The sequence below is a fragment of the Protopterus annectens genome, chromosome 8.part0 (assembly GCF_019279795.1).
Source record: "Protopterus annectens isolate FY-2018-M chromosome 8.part0, PAN1.0, whole genome shotgun sequence".
Lineage (NCBI taxonomy): Eukaryota > Metazoa > Chordata > Ceratodontiformes > Protopteridae > Protopterus > Protopterus annectens.
In genome coordinates this window covers 1917568323-1917591870 of record NC_056741.1, presented here as the reverse complement: position 1 = coordinate 1917591870, position 23548 = coordinate 1917568323, and the positions used below count along the sequence as shown (strand labels likewise).

At 45.7% G+C, this 23548-nt stretch overlaps 1 protein-coding gene across 1 annotated transcript in view; it reads right to left on the bottom strand.

Moving 5' to 3' along the window:
* Positions 1 to 23548, bottom strand: part of NUDT21 (nudix hydrolase 21) — a 704082-nt gene that overhangs the window by 289077 nt on the left and 391457 nt on the right. The window lies entirely within an intron of this gene.

The window sequence follows — 23548 nt, the reverse complement described above, 5'->3', positions numbered from 1 at the left end:
AGATGCAACTATATAGCCAAACTGGAGGCTGAGCTCCCTCGACTCAGTACTGGCAAAACCAGACAGGAGGAGAAGGTAACCACTCACACTACAAACCCAGTCTCACATAGACCTATCACAACTACAAACCAAACACAAACACACAAAAACATACTCGGCGGCTCTGATTAAAAATCTACCAAAACAACAGAGGCCTCCAAAACAGACATCCAAGCAACCACTACCTCAAAACATAGCACATGCAACACATAGTTCACAAAGTCAGTGTGCCAAACAGTCACAGCCCTTAAGGCCAAACAACATGCCTGATGCACTTGTAATAAGTGTCTCCATAGTCAGACACACTGACATCTCGCTCACCAGACTGAACAAGGAAAAGGTTACAGTAAGCTGCCTGTCGGGCGCTAGAATCCGCCACATAACACAAGCACTCAGGTCACTCCAAAGCAAGTACAAATATGAGTCAGTCATTGTCCATGCCGGTGTGAATGACCTGAGACGTACCTCCCTGGACTACATGAAAAGAAACAGAGGAGCTCTCTGATTATGTAGCCCAGGCCGGTATGACCCTGACCCTGAGCAGCATCTTACCCTCACCAAGAATGATGCCACAGTACAAAGACAAAATGATCAGCTTTAACAATTGGCTCAATTACTGGTGTCATTCTAAGGGGATCCAATGTCTGTCTGCTTGGGATGACATGCTTGACAAGCCACGCTGCTTCGCAAGGGACGGCTTGCACCTGTCACTCCTGGGCTTCCGGATACTGGCCAAGGCTCTTGCCACCCCCATAGTGTCTTTTTTATGCAAGGCTCAAAAGACAAACCCACCTCCCTAGAAAACACAAGTGGAAAAAAACTAAGGGTAATGCTGCTCAACGCCAGAAGTCTAAACCTCAAGATGCACGCTCTCGAAGCCCTCCTCAGTATGGAGAACATCGATGTCTGTGCAGTGACTGAAACCTGGTTCAAGGCTCCTGAGAGCACCCCAGCACTACTAGGTTATACCTCATATCATGCTTTTCAGCCTCAAAACTTGGACCGAACCACAAAAGGAGGGGGGAGTATCCATATTCAAAGATACCCAACACCTCCAGGTTAGTGGCAATGCACGAAGCATCGGAGACCATCCAGGTGCAACTAACCGTAGGTAAAACTGCGTTACAGTTTGTAGCATGCTACAGACCACCCTCTCAAACTCAGGAACCCCACTCAGCCTTCCTGAAGACACTGGAGAGTATGAATGTCTCTCCAAATACCATCATATTGGGAGACATCAACTACCCAAAAATAGACTGGGAGCATTACTCAAGCCCCAAACACCCTAGCCCAAAGGTTCCTAGAATTCATAAACTCAAATGCGATGGAACAACTAGTCACCACTCCCACAAGAGAAGATAATATACTAGACTTGATCATCACAAACATGGGGACACAATGCTCCACACCGGACGTATACGCCTCATTGGTGAGATCAGACCATAAATTAATCTCACTGGAAATCCACATCCCGCCCCCACCCCCAGCACAAAAGACCACAGTGAAGAATTTCTCAAAAGCTGACTTCACACTTCTTAAGACTGAACTGGTATCCTTCAAGGCCCCTGGGCCAGTGGAAACCACACCGCTGAATACTTTATAAACGCTTTCTATGGACACCTTCAAGAATGCATGGATCATGCAATCCCAAATAAAACCAAGACCCATTCCCCCAAAGGCAGGCGCCCTGTCTGGTGGACACCAGCCACTAACAAGCTTTACAACAGGAGGAGGAAGCTACTACATGACAGAGCAAAATCCCCAAAAGGGAAGGCATCTCTGATCAGTACTAGCAAAAAACTACGATCACTCATAAAATCAACCAAGGCCAACTTTGAGAGAAAAATCGCAAAAGACACTGAAGACAATCACAAGGCCTTCTTTAGTTACGTTAGAAACCTGGGTGGAAACTCCCAGATATGCTCAGAGTTAGTCCACAATGACTAAAAATACACTGAACCCACAGACATTGCCAACATACTGGCAGACAGGTTCAGTGCAAATCCCCCCCCCCCCCCAAAAGGAGAAATATCTATCCCAGCAGAGTGTAGCCTCCCTGACATCTCAGATGCCCAGGTGAGAACCACCCTCTCCAAAGCTAAAAACACCGCATCAATGGGACCAGAAGGTGTCCCGGGTTGCGTGCTACATGAAGTCCAAGAGGAACTAAACCCGCACATAAGACTGCTGTTTAATCTTAGCATTATTACAGGATACATACCCAAAGAATGGCGTACAGCAACAGTGGTCCCACTCCACAAAGCAGGTGCTTCTACGGACCCTGGAAATTACCGCCCCATAAGCTTAACGAGCCTGGTCTGCAAAGCTATGGAGAGGATCATTATGGAACTCAAACAAAGACATTGGGGACCTACAGACACTGGATCCTACCCAATTCGGCTTTGTCAAGGGCAGATCCTGCTTTTGAACCTGGTTGACTTTTTTGAAACAGTCACTAAGGCCATTGATGAGGGTAAGGCAGTTCACACAGCCTACCTTGATCTTGCAAAAGCCTTCGACACAATACCCCACTCGGGCATCATAGAAGCTCACCAGCTTAAATGTAAACCCATATGTCATAAGATGGGTTTGCAAACTGGCTCAAGGACAGAACCCACAAGGTCAGAATTGCTGGAGCCATGTCAGAGTCTAAGCCAGTCACAAGCGGTGTCCCACAGGGCTCGGTCCTGGGACCCCTCTTGTTCGGCATTTATTTTTCCGTGGTGCAAACAAACATAGGAGGATTGTGGCTGACAAAGTTCGCAGATGACTGCAAACTGGGCGCCATAACTGATACTCCAGCTGACACAAGCATCCTTCAGAAAGGCCTCATAGAAACGGATAACTGGTGCCAGAGCCATGGCCTTAAACTGAACGCCAAAAAATGTATAGTCATACCCTTTGGGAAAAACAAAGTACCCACAAATTACCACATAGGTGGTAATCCATTAAGTACGGAAGAAGTAATCAGGGACCCAAGTTGACAGTAACCTCTCATTTGACACTCACACTGCCAAGGTGGTTAGGAAGACCTTCTATATTACCCACCTTATCATGAAAGGATTCACATCTAGATCAAGAGAGGTCATTGTGCCCCTATACTCTTCCCTTATCAGGCCCATAATTGAGTACAATGCCCCATTTGGGATGTACCTTACCAGACACCTGCAGCAGTTAGAAAGACCCCAAAAGTACCTCACCAAGAGGATCAAGGGTCTCAAACATATGTCATATGCTGCCCGGCTGAAGAAACTCCAGCTCTATTCAGTTGCATACCGCCTACTCAGAGGCGATCTATGCCTGACGTACAAGGCCATGTCCAATCCGGAATTAATGGACATGCTCCACCTCAGAAAATCCAAATCCACCAGAACCACGAGAGCGAGAGATTTGAACCTCAACACAGAAATAAATAGGACGTGCTGGACGGACAGATTCATACCCCAGAGGCTCCCTACACTCTGGAACAGAATCCCAGTCCATGTTAGGCAGAGCCCCTCACTGACTCTCTTCAAGAGAACTCTTGACGAGTGGATGGGAGATCGTAGGTTTACCCCGCGGGTCATCTCTGTCTCACTACTAGACAGAGGCACAGTAAACTAAACCCTAAATGGGCATAGTATTCTCATTCCAAGGGGTGGCGAAAGCCACACACTCTGGCTAGGCTTATAAATGCCCTAGGGCAGATAGCCTAGTATGAACCTATGAACCTATGTTGCTTCCAATGTACAGAAAGCTTTCTACATGGCTCACCTTATAAGTAAGGACATCTCATCCAGGGACAAAGAGGTCATAAGATACCTGCATTCTTCCCTTATAAGGCCAATTATGGAGTACAATGCACCCTTCGGCATGTACCTCACAAAGCACATGCAGTAGCTGGAGAGACCACAGAGGTTCCTCACTAGGAGAATCCAGGGCCTCAAACACCTACACTACATCTACTCAGTTTCATATGGACTCCACAGAGGTGACCTGTCTGGCATACAATGCAATCTCAGACCCTGCCTTAATGGGACTGCTGCATATCCGCAAGTCAAGCTCCACTCGAGCAACCCATACGTGTGATCTCAACCTGGTCTGTAATATCAGTAGGACTTATTGGTAGGACAGATTTGTGTCCCAGTGAATCCCCCATCTCTGAAGTAGACGTCCTCTCCACGTCAAGCAAAGTACCTGAATATCCCTTTTCGAGCAAAACTTGGATTAACTGGATGGAAAACAGAAAATACACTCCTGGGATTCCACCTGCTATACAGGGGCTCTGGGTGCTGACTTGTCTAAACATGGGCTAAACTCTTGGCTAGGCTTACAAGGGCCTCAGGGCCAACAGCCTAGTAACCTCCTATGACCTGAAGATGAGTAAGCAAGGTAACCTTTCTCATGGCAGAAAATGTACTGTTGTGTACACTTACCATAAATGTAGATGTTAGAGTGTATTCACTGTTGCAGTCATCACACCTGGGTTATCTGCCGGCAGGTAGCCCTCAGTTGGCCCGAATACCAGAAACTTAGTATTTCTGGATCGGTTGCTGTCGCTTCAGTACTGACGTCAGGTCATCAGGGATATAAAAACAGGCAGCCAATGCCATTACATCAGTTTTTCTTGCCCCAAATGCCAGCATCCCTCAAATAGGGAACTAAGATATGGTGGAAAAAACACCACCAGTACAAAGTAAATACCAATAGTCCTGTAAGGGGTGAGTAAGAGAATTAGAGAAAGAGAGAGTAAGAGACAGACAAGGGGGCTGGAGGGTGGGAAACCAAGACTGCAACAGTGAATACACTCAAACATCTACATTTATGCTAAGTGCACACAACTGTACTATGTTCTTCGTGTTTCACTGTTGCAGTCATCACACTTAGGTTGATTCCCAAAGCTGAAGAAAGGGTGGAGGCAGTCAAGAAGATTAGGGGCTGGCTAGTATGCCCTGCAGGACTGCTGTTGCAAAACCCGCCCTGGATTTGGAAAAGATAGGCAGGTGGTAATGCTTGGTGAAGGTGTGAACAGCACTCCAAGTAGCAGCTTCCAGAATGTCCCTGGTAGGGACTCCCCTGAGGGATGCTGTAGAGGTTGAAGTTGCCCTAGTGGAATGCGTTCTGACCACCAGAGGGGGTGGTTTCCCATGGTGTTTGTAACAGAAATGGATACAGTGTGCTATCTATTTGGAGATGGTTTGTTTGGCTATGGCCTTGCCCTCTCTGCCCCTGGTGCAAAGCTGACTAGTAACTGGTCAGATTTTCTGAAGAGCTTAGTCCTATTTAGGTAGAATCTGAACTGTTTGTGCACGTCTAGAGTGTGCAGGATCCTGTCCCCCTTATTCTGAGGATTATAGAAAAAAGTAGGCAAATGGCTAGATTAGTTGAGAGGCACACTGGGCACCACTTTAGGCATAAAAAGTAGGGTTAGTCCTGAGGGAGATCCTGTCAGCATGAAAAATAATGAAGGGTTCCACAGCCATGAGTGCTTGTAGCTCAGACACTCTTCTAGCGAAAGTGATGGCCAGAAGCAAGGCTGTTTTCCAAGACAGGAATTTTAGCTCTGCTGACTCTGTAGGCTCAAAGGGGGGTAGCATGAGCTTTTCCAACAAAAAGTTAAGGTCCCAAGCAGGGGTGGGGGCTCTTCTTGGTGGCCTTAAATTGTTAACCCCTCTCAGGAACTGTTTGATGAGAGGGTGAGAAAAGAGAGGTGGCTCAGTGCTGTAATGAGCAGAGACAGCAGAGGCATGGATCTTAATGGAATTGAAGGATAGGCCTCCGTGGAGTAGGTCTGCTAGGTAATCCAGGATGAGAGGTAAGGAGGGCTGTGCTGTGTCCGCTCCTTTAGAGTGAATCCAGGAACAATAACTTTTCCACTTAACAGCATAGTATTTCCTTGTACTGGGTCTTCTGGCTTCACGAATGACGTCCAGCACCTGCTTGCTTAGGCTGGCCACTGGAGGAGAACTCAAGGAATAAGCCAGGCTGCAAGGTTCAGGGTTTGCAGGTGCGGATGCAAGATCTGTCCCTCCTGCTGAGTGAGGAGAGTTGGGATCAGGGGTAGGTGCCATGGTGGCACCGGTGACAGACTGCGCAGTAGTGGATACCAGTGTTGGCGTGGCCAGTCTGGGGCAATCAGGATTGCCCTTGGTCTTTCCAGTCTTACCTTCAGTAGTTTGCTTGTAAGAAAGGCAGAGGGGGAAATGCACATATTGACAGGTTTACCCACTGGAAGGGCAGGGCATCCACTTTCCAGGCTTTGTTGTGAAGTGCCCCGGAGCAGAATTCACTGAGCTGGTGATTGTAGGGGGAGGCAAATAGGTCCACCATCGGGGTACCCCATTTCTGGGTTAGAAGCCTGAAGGTGTTGAGGTCTAATTGCCACTTGTGTGGGTCTAGTAGATTTCCGCTTAAGTCGTCTGTCAGAGTTTTGTTTGCCTGGCAGGAATTAAGCTTGCAGGTGAATATGCATAGCCAATGCAGTGTTCCACAGGCTCATGACTAGTCTGCACAGTGGGTAAAGAGTGGGTTTCCTCCCTGATTTTTGATGTACCACATCACTGTGGTGTTCTCGGCTTTTGCAAAAACAGGAATGCAGGTGAGAGGACTTGAGGCACGCACACAGTAGTAGTTTCCAAAGTTTATTCTTCAGACTTTACTTCAAACGATTAAAATAAAAAACAGTAACCATAAAGCACTTCATAGGTTCATAGGTTGGTACTAGGCTATCAGCTCTAGGGCCTATACAAGCCTAGCCATAACAATTCCCTGGCTATTTCTTCCCACATTATTTACTTTCCTGGACCCCTGTCTAGCAGGGCGACTGACGTGATCCCTGGGGTGAATTTCCTTTCTCCCATCCAATCGTCAAGGTTCCTCTTGAAGAGGTCCAAAGAGGCACTCTGCTTGACATGCATGGGCAATCTATTCCAGAGTCTGGGGAGTCTCTGGGTCAGGAACCTATCCCTCCAGCATGTTTTGTTTATTGTGATGACAAGGTTTAGATCCCTGGAGCGTGTAGCTCTGAGGGATTGGGATTTCTTTGTGTAGCATGTCCAACAGCTCTGGGTTTGACATGGCCTTGTATGTTAAGCAGAGATCGCCTCTGAGTAGACGATATGCGACAGAGTATAGCTGGAGTTTTTTAAGGCGGTCAGTGTAGGGCATCTGCTTTAGGCCTGTGATTCTTTTAGTGAGGTATTTCTGAGGCCTTTCCAGTTGTTGCAGATGTCTTGAGAGGTACATACCAAATGGGGCGTTGTATTCTATAATGGGTCTAATGAGGGATGAGGGATGAGTACAGTGGGACAATGACCTCCTTTTTTCTGGATGAAAAGCCCTTCGTGATGAGGTGTGCCACATAGGATTTCCTGACTGTTGTGGCGATGTGGTTATCGAAGGTGAGACCACTGTCCACTTGTGTCCCTAAGTCTCTTATCACACTTTCTGTGTTTAGTGTACTGCCACCTATATGGTAATTCATGGATACATGTTTTTTCCCAAAGGGGATAACAATACATTTCTTGGCATTGAGCTTGAGCCCATGGCTCTGGCACCAAGCATCTGTTTCTGTAAGGCCCTTTTGTAGAGTATCCACATCATTTGGGGATTCAATAATGGCTCCCAGTTTGCAGTCATCTGCACACTTTGTTAGCCAGAGTCCCTTAGTATTGACCTGTACTTCAGAGAAGTAGATGCCAAACAAGAGCGACCCCAGGAATGAACCCTGAGGTACTCCACTTGTCACTTGTCTGGAGCTGGATTTGGAGTCGGCTACTTTTACAGTGTGGGTTCTATCAGTAAGCCATTTAGCAACCCATTGGGTGACATAGGGATTAATGCCCAACTTAGTAAGTTTATCTATGATTCCAGAGTGGGGGATGGTGTCAAAGCCTTGGCAAGGTCTAGATAGGCTGTGTGGACCACCTTACCCTCGCCCATGGCTCTGGAGACCGATTCAAAGAAGTCAATCAGGTTCAGGAGACAAGATCGGCCCTTCACAAACCCAAACTGGGTGGGGTCCAGTGTTTGAAGGTTGCCAATGTCTTAGTTTATAATTTCCATGATAATATGCTCCATGGCCTTGCAGATGAGGCTTGTCAGACTGATGGGACGGTAGTTTCCGGGATCCAAGGTGGATCCCCCCTTGTGGATTGGGATAACTGTAGCTCTGCGCCACTCAGTGGGCACGAAACCTGAGGTGAGGCTATGATTAAACATGACACTTAGGTGAGGTGCCAGTTCATATTGTAGTTCATGTAGTACACAGCCTGGGATGTCATCTGGTCCCATGGATGCTGTATTCTTGGCTTTAGAGAGTGCGTTTTGTACCCGTGTGGCCGTTATTACTGGAATTTGGCAATCTTCCGATAGAGATGGGCCATTTAGGGGGTGAGAGGGGGGTGAAGTTGGCACTGAATCGATCTGCCAGGATATTGGCAATATCCTTCGGATCAGTATATTTAATGCCATTCTGTTTTAGCTCAGAGCAGATCTGAGCATTGCCATTTAGATTCTTGACATAGTTATGGAATGCTTTGTGGTTGTCTTTGGAATCTTTGGCAATTTTATTTTCGTAACTAGCTTTGGAGGATTTTATGAGGCATCTCAGTTTCTTACTGAGGCTAGTAAAGGAGTTTTTTGCATCCTGGGATTTTCCTCTTTTCTGCAAAAGTTTCTTCCTTTTGTTGTAAAGTTTGTTTATGGCAGGGGACCACCAGATTGGCTTCCTTATTTTGGATGAGAGCATTTTGGTTCTATTTGGGATGGCACGATTCATGCATGAGTGGATGTGCTCGTACAGTGCCTTAGTGTAGGATTCAGCAGTTGAACTTTCAGTTCCCGTCTGCATGGGTGTCATGAAGTTGGTCACTTCTGACTTGAGTAGCCTGAAATTGGCTTTGGAGAAGTTTTTTATGGTGGTTTCTTTACTGGGGGTTGGGGGTGGGATGTGGATGTTAAGGGTGATTAGCTTATGGTCAGACCTGACTAACGAGGGGGTGACCATAGGTATGGAGCATTGATTTCCCATGTTGGTTATGACCAGGTCTAAGATATTGGAGCCCCTGGTGGGACTATCTCCTTATTGAGACTTTATCAGACAGTTGCAACAAGAATGTTTCAAGCAGTAAATAAAAATTCAAACCACATCAACTTCCTCAAAGCAAAAGACAAGCCCGCCCCCAAGGTAAGCAGGAAATAATTAACCCATTGTATGCTTCTTCAAAAATCCGGCTTCCTGTAAAACAAGTATATGTGCAATAAATATATTTGTGTATGTATAAATATAAACATAGCTCATCAGTTCGAAAACACTCTTAAAAGACCTTTTAAAAGTATATTTAGAAATATTTAAAAACCATGCTAACATACACTGACCATTTTTTGCAGAAATATGTAAAATTTTAAAAACAGATCTGCAAGGACTCATGGTCCTTTTTAAGGAGTATACAGGATTTACAGTTTAATGAGGGCTTCAATTTCCTAACTATAGACGTTTAAGATTTGTATACGTCCATCCCACACGTTGAGGGTGTGGAACGGCTCAGTCTCTTACTGCTAGAACTGGAGGCCCCTAGAAGTTTAATTTCTCTGCTCATTGACCTCTTGGACATGGTGTTGTCTAATTATATTGCCTTCAGGTTCTTTGTCGAGTCCATCGGCGTAGCAATGTTTATTTTATATGTACCTGATATTAGAAGCCAAATACACTTTTATACAAGATACATGAACGATATCTTTATGTTGTTTAAGGGTGATGAGGTGGAAACTAACAATCTAGTGACATACTTCAATACCAGTTTTTTTTTTTTTTTTTTTTTTTTTTTACAGTTCACACATACTTTCCACACGGAAAGAATAGCTTACCTGGATGTTGACTTAAAAAAGGACCTAATTAATGGTTGCTATACAGCTCATATTTTTAGGAAAGATACTTACTCTAACTCCTCTGAGAAAGGCCTGCTGAGGTAGAGGCAGCTCTGGTGGAATGTGACCCGATACCCTTGGGTACAGGTTTACCATGATGCAAGTAGCAGAAACGAATGCAGTGGCTTATCCACTAAGAAATAGTCTGCTTTGGTATAGCCTTCCCTTCTGATCCTGAAGCAAATGCCACCAGTAGTTGCTCAGACTTTCTTAGAGATTTGGTCCTGTTTAAGTAGAATCTTAGTTGTCTGTGTACGTCCAATGAATGCAGAATCCGCTTCCCCTTGTTCTGCGGATTTGGGTAAAAAGTTGGCAGGTGAATAGTTTGGTTAAGAGCCACACTGGATACTACCTTAGGCATAAAGGAAGGATTGGTCCTGAGGGACACCCTGTCAAGGTAAAATGCAATAGAAGGCTCCACAGACATGAGAGCCTGTAGTTCTGAAACCCTTCTTGCTGAAGTGATTGCCAAAACGAAAGCTGTTTTCCAAAATAAAAACTTTATATCCGCAGTGGCTGCTGGTTCAAAAGGAGGCGGGGTGAGTTTTCCCAGCACAAAATTGAGGTCTCATGCAGGAGTTGGTGATGTTCTGGGAGGCCTTACATTTTTGGCCCCTCTAAGATACTGTTTTAGCAGAGGATGGGAAAAGATAGGAGGATCCATGTTGTAATGAGCTGAGATGGCAGAGGCATGGATTTTTATTGAAGAGAAGGGTAGGCCCTTGTCAAGCATCTCAGTCAAGTATTGTAAAATCTGAGGGATATTTGGGTTTGCTATGTCCGTTCCTTGTGCTTGGTTCCAAGCACAGAATCTCTTTCATTTATCAGTATAAGATTTTCTAGTACTAGGCCTTCTGGCTTCCAAAATGACATCCATCACAGATTTACTGAGAGGTGTTGTTTGAATAATTATATGATCAGCCATGCTGCAAGGTACAGAGTTTGGAGCTGAGTGCGCAGAATTTGATTGTTCTGCTGAGACGGTATATGAGGTATGTGAGGCAAGTTCCAAGGATCATTTTTGTTTTTTCCTGTCTGACCTTTAGTAAGACCTTGGAGAGAAGAGGCAGAGGGGGAAAGGCGTACTGAAGGATAGGACATCCACTTTCCATGCTGGTCTGTGATAAGTCCCTGTGCAGAATTTGTCCAGTTGATAATTTTGGGGAGAGGCAAATGGATGTCCGGACTCCCCCATTTCTGTGTTACTATGCTTAGTGGGGGGGGGGGTTGGAAACCCCTGATCAAGGTAATTAAGTCCTCAGCCATTTTGATCATCTGTTTTTAGGCATAGGGGCCTGAGCATGTGGCATCAGTTTTTTAGACTTACAAGTTGTTTTTGATTTTGTTTTTGAAGCTGGCGTCTGCTTTATATAAAAATGTTGAGGCCTGAAAACACCCTCGGAAGCCGGTGCCTGCTCAGCGGCTCCGGACCCATCCAAGGGAGAGACATCCGCAGGTTCAATACTCTGAGAATCTCATGGCATACAGACACTGCATGGGTCTCGGTAGAGGCCTGCGATTCAAAAGCAGTGGGTATTAGGGGCTGCAAAACCACCTGAGTACTGGCGAACTGGTGACTGGCTTAGGAGAAGCTTTGTCGTCGGTTTTGGACCTAGACGGTCTGTCTTTTTCTTTGTGTTTTTTGTGTACTCCGGTAGTCGGATTGTTATCCAACGACATTTCAGGGCAATTAAATTTGGATCCAAAATATTTTGAAGCAAAAATATACAGACGCTTACTACCCCGTTGGTTAAATCTAGCACAAAACCGACAGCAAGGCACGTTATGATCTGGGCCTAGGCAAGGAATACAGTACAAATGAAAATCCTTATGAGGTATTTGCTTCCCACATTAATGCAATTATTAAATTTTACTGACATCGGTAAGGAGCAAGAAAAAGTTTCCCCAACGAGGTACTTAGCTTTAATTGAAGACTTCGGTTCTGAAACTCGAATGCGAAAATTTCAGGAGTCGGCTGACCAGCACTTGCGAACTGATTCTGCTTCGGGCACTGCACGGCAAGAAAGACTGAATAAAATGGCATCGGCTGCATGCTTTATACCCCTGACAACCGGACGTCATGGAAGAAGAGACCACAAATGACTCGGGACCAAAGACTTTGTTATTCAGGCCGACTGAGGGCAACCTGCCAGCAGATTACCCAAATGTAATGACTGCAACAGTGAAACACGAAGAACATCTGGGTAGTGGTGGCCATTTGAGTGACGCAGTCTGTCAGATAGGCTTGTTTTCTGGAGTAAGGAATGCCATCTGGGATGTTGTGTCTAGGCTTGCTCCTAGTTATACAATCTTTTGACTGGGGACTAGTTTTGATTTATTTTCGGTGATAGTGTACCCCAGGGAGGTTAGGTGGTCCTTTACAAATGTCAGGTGCTGCAACAGCTTTTCCTGTCTACCTCAATCAGGCAATCGTCCAAGTAAGGGTATATTTGAATCTTTCTCTATCTGCAATAGGCAATGGCTAGAGCCATGGACTTAAGACTCTGTGAGCAGTGGATACGCCAAAGGGAAGTGCAGCGAACTGATAATGCATAGATCCTGCCCTGAAACAGATATTTCCTGCATGAGTCCCTGATGGCAATGTGCAGATAGGCTTCCTTTAGGTCTAGGGTGGCTAACCAGGCATCTCTGGACAGCATAGGGGAGAAGCTGCTGAAGGATGAGCATTTTAAATTTTGGTACCACCAGGAAGGTGTTTAGAATGGATAGATCTAAGATTGGGCACCAGGTGCCCTCTTTTCTGGGAACAAGGAAAAGTCTGGAATAAAAACCTTGGCCTGTTCTGCTGGAACAGGCTGAATTGCCCTTATGGAGAGCAGGGATTGAACTTGGTCTTGTGCCTCTGCCCATTGGTTTGGAGGAAGGTCTGGGAACCCTTTTGGGGCTGGTAGCATGTGGAAATAAAATTTTCACCCATGGGATACTATGTTGAGGACCCATTGGTCAATGGTGATGGACATCCAGATTTTTGCATGGTGGGCAAGTTTTCCTCCTAGGGGCAGGAGCAATAGGGCAGAGGAGTGGAGCTGAGAAGCCATTGTGAATTCTTTCCGTAAGGGGGTGGCTTAGCACTCCTGTGTTAGAAGTGGAGGTACTGTACTCCATTGCTTAGATCTCTGCATACCGAGAATGTAATCTAGGGGGTCTGTTTCCCCTGGGTCTAGTTTGAGATGGCCTTGAGGGGACTGGAAAGGGCCAATGTTTTGAGGGGCAATGCCTGCTGAATCTTGGAGGTTGCACTTGCAAAAACATTTTGACTGTCTGCATTGGCTTAGCCTTTTCTTCCAACTTTTTTAAAACCTCTCCTGCTTTGGTGCAAACAGATTGTCTTTGTTCAAAGGAGAGTCCATTAATTTTGATTTGACATGGTCTGGCAAGGTCTGCTCCTTAAGCCAAGCATGCCTTCTAAGTACAGAACCTGTGACTGCTGCCCTGCAAGATTCTTCTAGGACATCAAACCCACATTGCAGGGTATGCTTGGTGACTTCACTTGCAGAATGCATAAGCTCCTGTAATTCATTTTCTGCACAGTCAGGAAAGGTACATAATTTTTGCTTAAGTTCCAGAGTATGTTGCAGGTATTTCAGCATATGAAACTGGCAATTCAATGCTCTAATGGTGAGAGTTGCAGAGGTGTATACTTTTTTATCCCATCTGTCTAAAGCTCGGGAATCCCTGTCAGAAGTGGTGGGATTCTTTAGCTGTAGTTTCTTTAATTCCTTTAGGCCCTTGGTAAATGACCTCTGGGTCAGCAGTAGGATTTTTGAAAAGAAATTTGTGAAGAGTCAGGTACTCTATAGCACCTGTCGGGTTTTCTAGGAGCAAGGGGGTAAAGTATCAGGAGTTAGACTGGATTCCATAAAGACATCATCCACAACATCCAGAACAGGAGAGATAGCTAAGGGTCTGTGCTGTTAAATCTAAAAATTCCACAAGTCTCTTTTTGGACTGAGGATAATCCTGGCATTCCCAGTGGAAATGCTCTCTCAAAGTGTGTAGGTTTCAACAAAAGAAAAATCCTCTGGAAGGGAGGCAGAAGGAATAGATTCCTCTGCATCTGAATTCTCATAGGCAGATAAAGCAATGTATTCATATTCAGAAACCTCAATTCTCATAGGCAGATAAAGCAATGTATTCATATTCAGAAACCTCAGAGTCGGACTCTTGGTCAGATAAAGCTGCTGGGGACAGATCTCTTTCTCTTAGCAGAGGAAGGCTGGCTTCCCCTAATCAGCATGATCAGGTCTTCTGCCATTTTAAAGCATTTCAGATTGTGGCAAGAAAGCAGGCGCTTGAGTTTGGGTCTGTTTTTTAGGCGTAGCTTGTACTCTTGGCCTTAGAAACTCAGTAGTTTTAGAAAGAATCGAAGACGCGAAAGAAGTCGGTTTGTGTCGAATATCGACAATGTGAAGAACTTCCTCGGAAGCCGGTGCCTGTACAACGGCTTCGGACCCATCCAAGCTAGAGACATCCACAGGTTCCATAGTCAAAGAGTCTCGTGGCATATCGGACTCCAAACTGGTCTTGGTAGTGGCCTGCGAATCCATCGAAGCAGGCATCAGGGGCTACGAAAGCACCTCACTGGAGTACCGGCGAACTGGCGACTAGCTCAACGGAAGCATCGGCAGCAGTTTTGGACCTGTGCGGTCTCTGTCTTTATCCTTACGTTTTTTTTTTTTTTTTTTTTGAAGATCGGTAGACGGATGGCTTACCAAAGTCATTTTGGGATACGGAGATAGAGAACAAAAGTATTTAGCTACAATAATGGCCCGATGATGAATAGTTTGGGCGTTGAACAAAGCACAAAACCGACAGCAAGGTACGTCGTGGTCTGGGTCTAAACGGGTGATGCAGTAAGAATGGAAATCTCCGGTGTGGCATTTGCTTTCCACAGGCGAGACAATTGTTAACTTTCTGACATCGGTTAGAGCAAGAAAAAAGGATCCCCAACGGGGTACTTAGCTTTAGAAGACTTCAGGATGATTCAATTCGGAAATTAAAACTTGGGTAGAGGCTGACCAGCACTTGTGCGAACTGCTTCTGCTTTAGGCTCCTCGGCAAGACAGACATGTGTAATGGTGTCAGCTGCCTATTTTATACCTCTGACGACCTGACGCAAGTCCTGAAGCGACAGCAACTGACGCAGAAATACTAAGTTTCTGGTATTTGGGTCGACTGAGGGCTACCTGCAGGCAGATAACCCAAGTGTGATGACTGCAACAGTGAAACACGAAGAACATCTGCTCATTATTAAATACCAGTCTAAGATGAAACCGTGAGTGGACTTCCCAATTGTAAACACCGTATTTGGTAATGTTGTAGGCACTGCACCACATTCTATTCTGTGGCCCCTGATGCAAGAGCCAACAATGATTCTTCACCTCTTGATCAGTCACAGGTTGCTTCTATTTATTATCAGAATATTCTTATTCTGATCAGCTAAATGCTCCACATAGGGCTGATAAATAACAGGGTAAGTAAAACAACCTCTTGTATTACTGAGGACATATTTTGGAGTTTGTCCCATAAGGCTCGGACTGCCACCCATGGCTTTGTGCAGTCAGCTAATAGCTTGCCAGTTGTAATACTGCCTTCAACTTGTTTTATTCAGCCTCTTACAGTAGCAGGGTGTGTGCCCCCCATTGTTCTACTGCTATAAGCCATTCAACTGGACAACCTTGCATCTTCTTAATGTCTCTAAATTGCTGCAGTACCCTTTTGTAAGCCACCTGATTACATGTACTGAGGATGTTTATTACCTATTACTCTTGTATGTCCACTGACACTGTGAATGAATTTGTACCCACACTGGTACTGGTGCTGTTTCCAGTGCCACTCTTTTGAATTGAGCAGACTTATAAAAAAAAGAAGTTATGTCCTTACCATAGCGTTCCATGTGGAGTGTTCATCTCGCCTTTGTTCTTACACACGGGTTCGGAGCCGATCCTCGGCTCCGAGTCGGCCACATCGCAAAACTCTGCATCTCAGAGAAGCTCGAAACCAGCCCATATCCCACAATCCTCCCTGCCATTACTCAGATCTAGTTTGCAAACAAACCAGACCAAAAATCCAACACCTCAGGTGCAAGAACTACACACTCTCAAAGGCATTCAGAGACACTCTCTCACCATAGCAATAACTAAGGGTAGAAGCATATACCCCATGATACACAGGACCATATACCCCGGAAGGGGTTAAGACAAGTCGATCAGAATCTAATCCTGCCCGTTCTTCCAAAACACGTGGGGAGGGGAAGGGAGGTAATGTAAGAACAAAGGCGAGATGAACACTCCACATGGAACGTTATGGTAAGGACATAACTTCTTTGAGAGTGTTCAATCTCGCCGTTTATTCTTACACACGGGTAGCGTCCCTAGCTCCGTCACCCCGAGTGACTTATGGAAGAACGTTCCTAAGCACAGTGTAACCAAAAGATGTCCTGTCTTTGGAGACTTTGTCCACTCTATAATGAGTGATGAATGTATGTGGCTTAGACCACGTGGCTGCTGCACAAATAGTGTCCAAAGGCAAGTGAGCTGCATGAGCCAAAGAAGTGGAGACGGATCTGGTGGAATGGGCCTTAGGTTTGGTAGGTAAGGACTGCTTTGACTTAGAGTATACAAAGGCTATACAATCAGCAAGCCATTTAGATAATGTACGTTTAGTAATTGCCATGCCCTTTTTATTGTCTGCAAACGCGACAAAGAGCTGATCTGTCTTCCTGTAAGCTTTAGTCCTATCCAAATAAAATCTTAACTGTCTGTGAACATCTTACTTGTGAAGCATATACTCCAACTTGTTAGTATGGTTCTTGAAGAAGGTAGGGAGTTCTATGGATTGGTTAATATTTGTAAATGAACATACCTTTGGAAGGAAAGATGGGTTTGTACGTAAAGAGACTATCTGGATGGAAAATCAAGTAAGGTGGTCTGACCGATAATGCTTGCAGCTCTGACGCTCTTCGAGCTGAAGTAACAGCAACAAGGAACAGTGTCTTCCACGATAAGAACTTTAGAAGGCAGGACGAAGCAGGTTCAAAGGGTGGCAACATGAGTTGCGACAGTAACAAATTTAAGTTCCATGGAAAGAAAGGTTTTCTGATGGGCGGTCGAAGATGGAAGGTTCCTTTCATAAAGGCCTTACAAAGTCTGTGAGACATAATGGGAGAACCGTCCTCACCAATATGGAAGTTCGATATGGCCGCCAACTTAGAAGCTCCTTCATGAAAGAGGATAGATAAGAATTCCAATACTTTATGTAGAGGAGCTACCAGGGGGTCTAAGTGTTGGCTAGACCCCCAGTACACAAAGCGTTTCCACTTACTCCTGTAGAGTTTTGTAGTGGAAGCTTTATGAGAAGCAACCAGAATGTGTTGAACTGCCGGGGAAAGTAGATCAGACCTGGCTAGGCAGGGAAGCGGAGCAGCGGAGCAGCCAAGCTGCTAGTTTGAGGGACTGAAGAGACGGGTGAGGAACTCCCGACGAATGAGTCAGTAGATCTGGTACTGGGTCCAGAATCCACGGTGCCTCTGTTTGATGGGCTCGAAGAAAGGGGAACCATATCTGCCGAGGCCAGAATGGGGCTATGAGTATTATTGTCCTTTCCAGGTTCCTGGCTTTCTGTAGAAATCTGGGAATCAAGGGAGTAGGTGGAAATGGATATAGGAGACCCGGGGGCCAATCGTGTATCAGTACGTCCCTGGGGACATCCCCCGAAGGGGGTAGAAGGGCAAAGTAGCTTCTGCATTTTGCATTCAACGGGGAAGCAAATACATCGCAGCAAGGCTGGCCCCATTTGCGGAAGATCTTTTCCGCAGTCTGTGGATTGAGGGACCACTCGTGAGGTAACAGGATGGCTCTGCTCAACCTGTCCGCAATGACGTTGGATGACCCCGGGATGTGCGTTGCTATCAGAAAGCCACCCGTGGACTCTTGCCCATTGCCAAATTCTCATGGCCTCTCTGCATAATGGGTAAGACCTGGTTCCTCCTTGCTTGTTTATGTACCAGACCACAGACATGTTTGTCCGTCTGAACTGCTACTGTTCCTAGAGGTAAGAGGGCTTGGAAGTGTTGCAACGTCAGGACCACCACCCTCAGCTCCAGAACATTTGTGTGTAGAGTGTACTCCATGCTGGACCATTCCCCTTGGACTGTTTTTCCCTGAAATAGGCCCTCCCACCCTGTCAGGGAAGCATCCGTGGTTATTGTGGCCGTTGGACTGGGTAGAACAAACGGACGACCCATAGTGAAGTCCTGATTGTACACCCACCATGAGAGGTCCCGTCTGCAAGAGTCTGTTATCAGAATCTCGTGCGCTAGGGGTAAGTGCTGGAATGACCACTGCGCGAAAAGCAGCCATTGTAGGATCCTCATGTGTAATCTTCCCATAGGAACTGCGATTAGTAACGCTGCCATTAGTCCCAAAACTTTCAACACCAGTTTGGCTGGGGTTTTCTTGCTCTCTAGTAGAAGAACCACCTGCTGTTTGAGGGTTGACGCCCTTATTGGAGGGAGCTTTAGCAGTGTTAATAGTGTATCTAGGTCTGCTCCGATGAATGAAATACTCTGTGAGGGCGATAAGCAAGATTTTTCGAAGTTTATCGAAATCCCTAGGTGGGAACAAAGGTAGACTGTGTAGTCTCTGACTTGTAAAAGGCGACGCTCGGTGGTGGCGGTGAAAAGCCAGTCGTCCAGATAGGGAAACACCTGGAATCCTTGTCGTCTCAAGTGAGAGGCAACTACCGCCATGCATTTGGTGAATACCCTGGGGGCTGAGGTGAGTCCAAAGGGCAGAGCTCGAAACTGAAAGTGACTGGCTCCCAGCCGGAAGCGCAGGTGATCTCTGGATGGTCTGGCCATTTTGATGTGGTAGTACGCGTCTTTGAGATCTATAGAGCACATCCAATCGTCCTTCTGTAAGAATGGAAGGATCGACTGAAGCGTGACCATCCGGAACTTTTTCTTCTTCACGAAGGTGTTGAGATTGCCGAGATCTAGGATCGGTCTCCAGTCCCCTGTCTTTTTCGGAACTAAAAAGAACCTTGAGTAAGTTCCGGATTCTCTTTGGTCCGCCGGGACTGGTTGGATGACTCTGTTTTTGAGCAGCTTTGAAATTTCTACAGCTGCTGGGCTTTGCAGATGGGGTGGCACATCTGGAAACCTTCTTTGTAGAGGTGGAGTTGATGTGAAGGAGATTTTGTATCCTCTGGTTACAATGCTTTTTACCCAGGAATCCGAAGTAATATTTAGCCAGGCCAGTGGGTACAAAGCCAAGCGATCCCCGACTGCCTCCAGAGCAGGACAGCCGGGCCTCCCTTCAGGACTGCTGGAAAGGCTTCCCAGGGACGGTATCCCTGTCGCCTTGGTTATGCGGACCCCCTCTGCCGCCGGGGCGGCGTCTTCCATTTCTACCCCCCCCTCTGCCTCTGGAGGGGGTATCGCTCTGTGTGGCTTGGAAAGATCCCCGATTCTTACGGAACTACATTTTCCCGCCTCGTTGCCCTTTGGGGTACGGTCTAGTTGGAGTGGAAAAACGGACCCCGACAGCAGACAGGGTCTTTCCCTCTTGCTCACACCGAGTCAGAGTCTCCTTAACCTTGGGCCCGAAGAGTGTGGCACCATCAAAAGGGGCAATGGCAAAGGAAGACTTGAAGGCTTCCGCAAAGGAGCACAGCCGCATCCAGGATGGTCTTCGAAGAGCAATCGCTGAAGCTGCAGCTCTACTCGATCCTTCGGCCGCATACGAGATGAGCCTCATGGATGAGTTTACTATGGAGGTAAGGGTGTTAAGTTGTGCTGTTACCTTATTTGAAACAGCAGCATCTGTGTTACCCTGGAGAGTATCAGTCAGCTCCTTGATGAGATCCCTCTGCAGACATGTGAAATGAGTCAAACAGTTTAGCGAACGCATGGAAAAAGTCGCTGAACTAAAAACGCGCTTCCCGTATCTGTCTAGAGTCCTTATTAGGAGGATGAACAGATGAGGAAGACTCAGACATCTCCTTTTTCGTGGCTGCCGCCACCACCATAGCGTCGACCGGAACTCCCTTGGTGAGATAAGTCTTATCCTGGAGGGCGGTGATAAACTTGTTTGGTTTTCTAGGGACTGGTTCCACTGTGTCAGGTGCCTCCCACGCCCTTCGAGCAATCAATTCCATTAATTCATCGAAGGGCGGAGTCACCCAGGAGGTAGAAGGTTGAGCCCCAAAAGCCTTCAGCAGCACCGACTCATCCTCAGTGGGGGCTAGGGATTGCCAATCATCCCTCTGTTTCAAGATCTCCAGGATGTCTGCAAATGACACATCCTCAGAGGGTGATTTTGGGGACCCCTCTGCCTCATCCAAGTCGGTGTCAGATGTTAGAGATTCCTGTGGGGAATCTATGTGCCTCCTCTTGCACAACCGTTTCCTCGGGACTTCATCAGAGGGGGCTTCTGGTGAGGTCTCCAAGGAACAGGGGGAACCCTCTGGGGGTGGCTGAGGCAATGGGGCTCTACGCTTTGGATGGACCGTGGGGGCAGAAACAGAAAGCAGCCCTTTTGGGGAAGGAGAAGACGCCTCTGATGAAGTGGTTGTCTGTGCAGACAATACTTTCCTCGTAAGGTCAAAAGCACCTGAACCCCGGGCCGAGGACTCCCCCTGTTCCAAAGAACATGGGAGCATCCCAGACCCAGGGGCCGTGGGCTCAGACCCAGAGGACGGAGCCGAGCCAGTCTGCGCCGAGGCCCCGAGAGGGAGAGTCGGCACCGACAGGTCGGTACGACTCTCGGTCCCGGAACCGAGGAGAGACAGTCGGCTCCGCGACTCCCCTACCGGTTCCGAAGGAGTCGAAGTCAATGGTGTCGATCGTGCAATGGACTGTTTCGGCACAGAGGGCTCCACTATCATCAGGTCATCCTCTCCCGGCTCAGAGATCTGGATGGGTCTTGAAGGGGGACCCGTTGGGAGATATGGGAAGGCCTTCTAGTTTCAACACCAACTGGGAGGAAACTGCAATCAACTTGGAAAGGGCCGTGTTTTCCATGAGTTTCTGCACGACACGATCCACATCTGTCTCAGATAACGGTCTGGAAGAACGGGTCGAAGGAGCCGAAGATGGCACCGACCGAAGAATGGACGGTGGCGGCAGCTCCGACACCGGTTCCAAGATCTGGGGCTCAGTGAAAGATAAACGTTTGACGCTCGGCCCAGAGGTCTGTGGAACCGGCGAACGAACCTTAGAAGATGAACTCTGAGCCGATGACATGGGCTCCGACATCTTCGACCCCTTCGAGGATTTAGAAGCCTGATCCGACTTGTCCAAAGCCTCTTTAAAGGCAAGCTTAAACAATCCTCTCTGTCTATAAGCTTCCTGCGTCTATCTGTCATGACCCTCCCGCTAAAGGAATGACATATAGAACAATCCTCTTGAAGGTGGAGAGGGCCAAGATAGCAAACGCAGGACGCGCGATTGCCAGTGATGGACATTTTCTGCCCACACTGACATCTCTTAAAGCCGGATTTTTCTTTTTCCGACAGGACTTAAAAGTAAAAACACTTCACTAGGTAGATACAAGAAAAAATAACTATTAATTCCTATATATATATATATGTGTGTATAGAAAATACCTATATAAGTATAACAAAAACAGTATACAAACCACACCGAGAAAAAAGGGTAGACCACAAAAAGGTGCCTGAAGAATAAAATGAGGAATATTGTAATAATAATAACAACCACACACACACACACTTCTATATTATACTAAGTATTAGAAACTTATTTATGCAAAAAAAGTAAGCAGCTTATCTGAAAGAAGTAACAAATTATCAAATTTTTCTCTGGTCCGAGCTCTCCTCGATCCGATCTGTTGCAGCGGCAAACTAGATCTGAGTAATGGCAGGGAGGATTGTGGGATATGGGCTGGTCTCGAGCTTCTCTGAGATGCAGAGCTTTGCGATGCGGCCGACTCGGAGCAGAGGATCGGCTCCGAACCCGTGTGTAAGAACAAACGGCGAGATTGAACACTCACATCTAGCAATAAAGGGTCAGTGACACAGCTGCTGTTAGGAGCAGCTATACGGTCACCTTAGTTAAAATACCTCATGCATGCCAGTGCACGAGTGCTTGCATGCAAATATGTATACATCCACAAGTGTGTGTACATTCGTACCCATAAACAGAGATGCACACAAATACAGAGACGGATTTACATAGGGAAAAACATGCACACAAAATTTTATATATATATATATATATATATATATATATATATATATATATATATGTGTGTGTGTGTGTGTGTGTGTGTGTGTGTGTGTACACACACACAAATATATGTGGATCTATAAAGATAGATATACCAAAGTCTTTCTTGCAAGAATTCTGACATTGTACTCTACTGCTTTTCTGTATGATTTGTTGTAAATGCTTTTTGCAGTTTGATCTCCAACATTTGTACCAAACTGTTTTCTGTAAAATTTTATTGTAAAATGTTATTTCTCTAATTTTCTTACTGACTGTATGTAAAATGTTAATACTGATTGCGGAGCTTTTGTCCTCGGGTCTCCACTGAAAACGAACTAATGCTCAGCTGGACTAACCCGGTTAACAATTGTAAAATAATAATACTACTAATAAATTTTAAACAATCAAAGCAACATACATACATATATATATATATATATATATATATATATATATATATACACACACACATATATATATATATACACATGATAAACACGCAACACATACATTTATTTAAATGATGTACTTCCATCTTGATAAGACGGTAAGTGGTTAAGTCAAGACAGCCATCCAGTCATCTCAGTCACAAACGAGGCAAGTTTGAGAAAAATGATGGGAATTCCATTAACAGTGAAGTATACCACTAAAACAATTATGTGCACTGCATACAAAGTTTTAATAAAATACAAGCATTATCACATATTCAGCATATACAAATTTGACAGACATTCAAGAATGCCATGAATTGCAAGCTAGTCAGTAACACATAGCAAGGCTGTGGTTTTAAAACCACATGAATATAAACTTAGATTACATACTTATGCACATACACAGGAAAATTTCAAATGGTAACCAGTGTAACTTCTACTGCTGTCAAATATTCAGGAAAGGTGTGAAAATGCCAAACAGTTTACCACAATGTAGGGAAGAAAAGAGAAATTCAGCAGGATGGAATCAGTTTTACACAAACGGTTTCTGTGCGATTCCTGAAGGCCGTCAGCTAGTGGGAAAATACTTTTAGTACAGTAACAAGATACAATTTCAAAGGTGTATGACATTTTTATTGAAAAGCTGGAATATTTTATTCTTCCAGAATATTAGGGCATTTGCAACTCAATGTGTTTGTTTCCAAGATGCAACTGTCCAAAGTAATGCTGTCCTGTGAAGTGCAGGAAACTTATTATAAATGCATGTCTGCATGAGTACATGTACTAATAAGTTACACTACTGCTAACCATACGAAAAATAATTACCAGTGAAGGGAAAAAAAAGCATGTAGCTACAAGCATGAAACAAAAACCAAACAAAATACAATTGCCCAGGCTGGAATAATTATTCCACTAGCTTTTACCA